Here is a 6138-nt window from a genome sequence, read left to right on the forward strand (position 1 = left end):
GCAGTGAATTCCTACTCCCCTCTCCAGCAAGGCAACCACTGATCTGCTCTGTGGTTCTGCACATTTGTCTGGATGATTCGTTTAGTGAAATCATATAGTATGCGTCTTTTTGGTCTGGTTTCTTTCACTTAGCATATTGTTTTGGAGGTTTGTGCATGTTGTAGTACGTATCAGTACATGGTTCCTATTTGTTGCTGAATAGTATTCCCCTGTCTGGATAGACCACATTCTGTTCAGCCACTCATCAGTTGATGGACGTTTGGATTGTTTCCAGTTTGGGGCTGTTATTCATAGAAGCATTCATGTACAAGTCTGTTTTCGTATAATATATGTTTTCATTTCTTTCAGTAGATTCCTTGGAGCGGAATTGTGGGTCACATGGCGAGTTTATATTTGACATTTTAAGAAAGTAGCAAGTTGTTTTGCAAAGTGGCAGCATCATTGTACAATCTCATCAGTGATGTGTGAGAGTTCCAGGTTCTCCACGTCTTTGCCAACACTCAGTGTTGTCTGCTTTTTTGATTGTCGACATCCTAGTGGGTGTGTAGTTGTATCTCATTGTGGCTTTAATTTGAATTTCACTGGTGACCCACTGGAGGACATTTTCATATGCTTATTAGCCGTCCATATGTCTTCTTGGGTGAACGTCTGTTCAAGTCTTCTGTCCTTTCTAATTTGGGTTAACTTGCTATAAGAGTTAAGTTGTTATAAGATTTCTTTATATTCCAGATACAAGTTCTTTACCTGATATATAATTTACGTATATTTCCTCCTATCTATAACTTGCCTTTTTTGCAATGGATTTTTTAGAACGGTTTGAGATTGACAGAAAAATTGCAGATATTACAGAGAGGTCCCATAAACCCCACATCCAGTTTCCAATGTTATTAACAGCTTATATTAGTATGATACATCTGTTACAATTAATAAACCAATTTTGATACATTAATTTTTCTTTTGAGACTGTTGCTCTCTCTCTCTTTTTTAGCAAGAGTGGCCCTGAGCTAACACCTGTTGCCAATCTTCTCTTTTTTTCTCCCCAAAGCCCCAGTACCTAGGTGTAAGTCATTCTAGTTCTTCCGTGTGGGATGCTGCCACAGCATGGCCTGAGCAGTGGTGTGTAGGTCCACACCCAGGATCCAAACGGATGAACCCTGGGCCACCGAAGTGGAGCATGTGAACTTAACCACTTGGCCACTGGGCCAGCCCTTGATACATTATTTTTAACTGAAGTCTATACTCAGATTTCAATGTGAGTCTTTTCTGCTTATTATCCTTTTTCTGTTCCAGGATCCCATCCAGGATACCACATTGCATTTTGTCATCCTATCACCTTAGGCTGCTCTTGGCTAAGACAGTTTCTCAGACTTGCCTTGTTTTTGGTGACCTTGCCAGTTTTAAGGTGAACTGGCTAAGTATATTACAGCATGCCCCTTTGTGGAATTTATCTGATGTTTTTCTCATGATTATCCTGGGGTTACGGGTTTTTGAGAGGAAAATCAAAGAGTTACCATTTTCATTACATCAGATCAAGGGGACATTCCATCAGCATGACTTATCACTGTTGATGTTGGCCTTGATCCCCCGGCTGAGGTCGTGCTTGTCAGGTTTGTTTTCCCACTGTAAATTAGTTACTCTTTCCCTCCCCTTTCCGAACTGCCCTCTTTGGAAGGAAGTCACTACGCACAGCCCAAACTTGAGCAGGGGGCAGTTCCGCTCCACCTCCGTGAGGGGGGAGGGCCTACGCAAATTCTTTGGAATTCGTCTTCCTGGGAGATTTGCCTCTTCTCCACCGTTTGTTTATTTATTTATTTATATCAGTATGGACACATGGATATTTATTTTATACTTTGGCTTATAATCTTATAACCTGAAATCTGTAGCTGTGCTATTATAATCTATAATCTACTTTAATTATTTCTTTTTTTTGTTCAAATTGATCCAACTTCGGACATTGGGAGCTCTTTCCATTGGCTCCCGTACTGATGTGACATACCCTCCACCATTCACTGTGGGGTTTTTAAAAATCACATGTTCACTTTCTGGCATACAAGATGCTCCAGGCTCATCTTGTATATATCCTGCTGCAGTCACAGAATCAGCCATTTCTTCAAAGAGTCCTGGTTTCTTTCATTGGAGAATGGTATTAGAAACCCAGATCTGGGCACTACACAAGCTCATTATTACTGGGATATCATTGCTTCTGGACCCTCTCAGCTGACAGAGCAGGGGAACATACGTATGTACATTAACCCATGTATATATACATATCTATAAACATTTTTTATGTAACCATTGTATCTATATTAAGTTAAACATGAGTTCATATGGACGTCTGCAACTCTAAGATATAGATCATTTTAGTTTCCTCTTGCTTATCTATAACCTCCCACTCCAACCTGGCTCCCACCATCCACTATCCATTTACTTCATTTGGTTAATTGCTCACTCCCTGTATGCATGTATTGCAGCATCTGAATTGTTAACCTGTGCTCTTGTGGGAAATGACTTTACAAACCACAGTACAGCGCTTATGAACAATTTCTTTTGCCTGTAGTGATACACATTTCATTTGTTTCCCAAGGTGCTTAGGTCAGCACCTTTCTCCCCACCCCGCACCCTGCCCCACTGCTCCCTTCGGTGAAATTATTTCATACATTTGAATCCAGTTAGATTGTTTTGTCATGTTCTGTTTTCCATTCTGGGATTCTCAAATCTCCTAAATGAGTTTTCATTTTAATTTGCATATTTTAGGTTAATATTTTGTGCTGTAAAGTTCTCTGGATCTTGACAAATGCATAGGTCATGTATCTGCAATTACAGTGTCATACAAAATAGTTTCATCACCCTAAAAATTACCCTGTGTTTTACCTAGTCATCCTTTCCTCTTCTCCCTAAACTCTTGACAACCACTGACCTTTTTACTGTTGCTATAGTTTTGCCTTTTCCAGGATGCCGTATAACTGGAATCGTATCATATGTAGCCTTTTAAGACTGAGTTCTCTAACTTAGCACTGTCCGTTTAAGATTACTCCATGTCTCTTTGTGACTTGACAGCTCATTTCTTTTTATCACTTCAGCTTTTTGTTGCTGAATGATATTTCATTGTATGAATGTACCAGTTTGCTTATCCAAGATGTCAAAAGACATCTTGATTGCTTCCAGTTTTTGGCAATTGTGAAGAAGGCCGCTATAAACCTTTGGGTGCAGGATTTTCTGTGGACAAAGTTTTCATATTAGCTGGGTAAATATGTAAGAGCATGATTGCTGGATCATATGATAAGACAATGTTTAGCTTTGTAAGAAACTTATGGCTTGTCTTTTCATTTTCCTAACTGCATCTTTTGAAGTGTAAACATTTTATTTTAGTGAAATCCAATTTATCACTTTTTAAAGTTCTTTAATGGATCACATTTTTGGTGTCATAGCTAAGAAACTTTTATTTAACCTGAAGTCATAAAAATGTTCTCCTGTGGTTTGTTCTAGAAGTTTTATAGTTTGAGCTCTTACATTTAGGTCTATGATCCATTTTGAATTAATTCTTGTGTATGGTGTAGAGTAAGGGTTTAAGTTCTTTTTTGTGTGTATGTGTATGGATTTCCAACAGTCTCAGTCTCATTTGTTGAAAAGACTATCCATTCCCCATTGAATTTTCTTGGCAACTCTTTGGAAAATTAATTGAGCATAAATGTATGAGTTGATTTCTTATAAGCATAATTTTATAGCTGCACTTGATCCTCTAGTTCTTTACATGGTATTTATTGGATTAGTACATTTTCAACATCCTCCATCTCTCCCTTTTCCCTACCTAAGGCTCCCACATTTAGGGAGTTAGTTTAGGCAATTGTAATAATAGGTGAGCAGAGACAGGATGGTGGCTTGGACCAGTGGGCAGTGGTGGATGTTGTGAGAAACAGTTGGATTCCAGGTGTATTTTGAAGGTCAGGATGATGGTATTTGCTGAGAGAGGCAATGTGTGGTGTGAGAAAAAGAGATGGGTCAAGGATGACTCCAAAGGATTGAACCCAAGCAACTGGAAAGATGAAATCACTATTAGCTACAATGGGAAGACCGCCAGTGGAGCCAGTTTGGGATGTGGGCATCAGGAGCTCAGTTGTGAACATATTAAGTTTGAGATGACTATCAGAATTCAAACGGAGATGGCCAGCATGGAGTTAGATGTACGACTCTGGAGTTCAGAGTAGACTTTGGTGCTAGAGATACAAATTTAGGAGCATCAACATGCAGATAGTTTTTACATCCAGGAGACTGAATCAGGTCAACTAGGGAGTACATGTAGATAGAAGAGAAAAAAGGCTAAAGGACTGAGTCCTGGGGCATCAGATGTTGAGAAGTTAGGGAGGCGAGGCAGAACGGTAAAGGAGGCTGAGAAACAGCAACCAGCAAGGATGCTATCAAGATAATGCCAGATAACCAGGACAGAGAGGGGTCCTGGAATCAAAATGATGCAAATATTTCTAGAGCAGGAATTGATAAATTATGTCAAATAATGCTAATAAGTCGGAAAAGATGATGAACAAGAATTGACAGACGAATTAACAATTGACCCCAGGTGACTGGCCAAGAGTAGTTTGGCATAATAGCGGTGGGATAGGGGGCGTGGGGGAGGAAGGGGGCCTGATCAGAATACGTTCAAGAGAATGACAGGAGAGGATTTTGTGGGATGCCCAGATGTTCCTGGTTTGCCTGGGACTTTACTGATTTTAGCACTGAAAATCCAAGTCCTGGGACTGTTCCAGTTTTAAAACTGAAAATCTCATGTCCTAGAACCTTTTCATTCCCAGGCAAACTAGGACAACTGGTCACCCTAATTTGGAGACAGGAGAATAAACCACTTTTTCAAGCAATGGTGCGTCAGCCGGAGGAGGAAGTGATGTATCTATCTATATCTGTATTTATATCTATATCTGCACCTAGACATAGCTCTCTATCTATCTTATCTAGCTACCTACCTATCTACCTGTCCATCCATCTACCTACCTTAAGATGGAAGAAACAAGAGCACGCTTGCATCCTAATAGGAAAAGTCTAGTAGACGGGGAAGATTTGTGATTGAGGGGATAGAGCGCAGGATTGCTGATGTGACGTCCTTGAGTGGATGAGATAAAATACAACCAAGGGCATAGGTGGAGGGGTGGCCTCAGCCAGGATCATGACAAGGTGCTCCCGTCATTGCAATGAGAGGGAAGCTGGAGACAGGAGCAGAGCTGCGGGTGGGTGGGTGGACGATTGCCTATATTCTGCCAGTGAAAAAGGAAGTGAGGCCACCATTCGAGAGCGATTTGGGGCAGGAGCTGTCGGAGGTTTGATAAGAGGTGAAACTACGAAGTATTTACTTAAGACAGTGGCTTCATGAAAGGGCTTGAGTAGAGAGTGATTGCCGCCCAGGATCCAGGGCTCTCTTGAGGTTTAGTGATCACGAATTTAAAACGAGACCAGTCAGTGTTTTTCCCTAGCTACATTCAGCAGTTTGAGCGCAGGTGTGGAATGGAGGGAGGACGGGAGGGTCATGCCAAGCAGCTGTGAAAAAGGCAGAGAAGGGCAAAGGAGCTGAGGCTATGGTTGGCCATGGAATTCAAGGAGGAAGCCAGGACAGGAGGAAGAGAGGGAGGTGGAAGCTGGTGGGATCAATGAGTTGTGCATCCCAGTGGGCTTGAAGGGTTGTTGGAGTTGGGTGTGAAAAAGAATGAGCTGGAAAGAAAGGAGGCGGTGGACAGAGAGGGGGATCCTTGAGATTGTGGGGAGGTTGTGGCCGCAGGGACGGGGTCTATGGAATGGTCGTGAAAACCAAGTTCCCACGGATTCCCATCAACGTGCAGCTCTTCTTTGGCACCAAGTTGACATCAGGCTGCACCCTGCTCCGTCTCTCACAGTAATTCAGACCCTGTCAGTCTCGGGTCCTCGCCCATGCAGCTTAAAATTCCATCCGACCGACTTTTGTAGCAAGAGAGAATATATTGCACTGATTACAGTTAGCCCCCACTCCAGGAGGGGCTGCAGTGGGCAGTGTGCTGTGCACATCTTCACGATGAGCTCTTTGAGGATGGGACCATCTCCTCCATCTCTTTCAGCCTGAGGATGCTGCCTGGCGCACATCTAGTGCTCAGAGGATGCTCA

Source organism: Equus przewalskii, chromosome 25 (assembly GCF_037783145.1).
Source record: "Equus przewalskii isolate Varuska chromosome 25, EquPr2, whole genome shotgun sequence".
Classification (NCBI taxonomy): domain Eukaryota; kingdom Metazoa; phylum Chordata; class Mammalia; order Perissodactyla; family Equidae; genus Equus; species Equus przewalskii.